General features: G+C 38.6%; 1 non-coding gene across 1 annotated transcript; it reads right to left on the reverse strand.

Moving 5' to 3' along the window:
* Positions 1–624: 624 nt before the first annotated feature.
* LOC111824103 lies at positions 625–731 on the reverse strand. Its single transcript, XR_002827203.1, has one exon. It is a non-coding gene; the product is annotated as a U6 spliceosomal RNA (small nuclear RNA).
* Between the last annotated feature and the right edge of the window lie 240 nt (positions 732–971).

A 971-nucleotide genomic window follows, 5' to 3' on the forward strand; every position in this document is an offset into this window, starting at 1 on the left:
TCTTATGTAGCATCTTTGTTTTTCTTCAACTTTAAGTTTTGATCTCCTTTTGACAAGTCAATGGGCTCAGTCTAATTCTGGTTCTGGTCTTCATCCAATGTGCAAAGGCCTCCAGGACATGATCAATAAATCCTGCACATGCCACGACAGTCCATCCTTCTACACTGAGTGACTTTCTTCATATGATTTAAGCCTGAGCACATTGTCATGCAAACCTTTATTTCATTGTACTCTGTCTTCACCATCACGTTGCCAGATCCAAACAAACAGGGCTTCACCTGTTTTGTTCACCTTTGTGCTTTCACAAAAGTGACTATATGTGCACTTATGTAGGAACACATTTCCACAAATGTGAAATTATGAAATGAAAGGAATGACAGGGAGAATGAAACCTGGTCAAACAGAAGTGATTTCCAAGCAACTGGATTCAATAAAAAACAAGTAGAAGGCCCCCTCTGCAGGATGGGCCGCCATGGCTGCAGTTGGGGTGGTGGTGGCAGAGGCAGCAGGCCCAAACAAGATGCTCCAATTCACTTACTTGCAGCTGTCTTCAAAGGAAAAATTACTAGCACTGTGCTCTTGGCACAAAGTCAAACATTGATTTTTTAAAACTAGTTTATTTTAAAAACTATGGAGTGTGTTGCAAGTTTGCATGTCCTCCTTGCACGGGGGCCATGCCAATCCTCTCTGTATCGTTCCATTTGCAGTATATGTATTACCAAAGTGAGCACTCTTGATTTTTTTTAATCTTGAAATTTCTTCATTTTCTTTCCTTAGGTTCTTAAGTCATTGCCTGAATCAGAACCTGGCTTTTATTTATTTTTAATATTAAATATGCAGACATGCTTTAAGCACCTTTCTGGCTGAGTAGTTCTATAGTGGGGGAAAAATGAAAATCTTTCCATTGAGGTTAAGTCCCTATTTAAAAAATATTGCATTTGATATTCACTTTTTTTGTTTAATATCCTCAT

Source organism: Myotis lucifugus, unplaced genomic scaffold (assembly GCF_000147115.1).
Source record: "Myotis lucifugus unplaced genomic scaffold, Myoluc2.0 scaffold_920, whole genome shotgun sequence".
NCBI classification, from domain to species: domain Eukaryota; kingdom Metazoa; phylum Chordata; class Mammalia; order Chiroptera; family Vespertilionidae; genus Myotis; species Myotis lucifugus.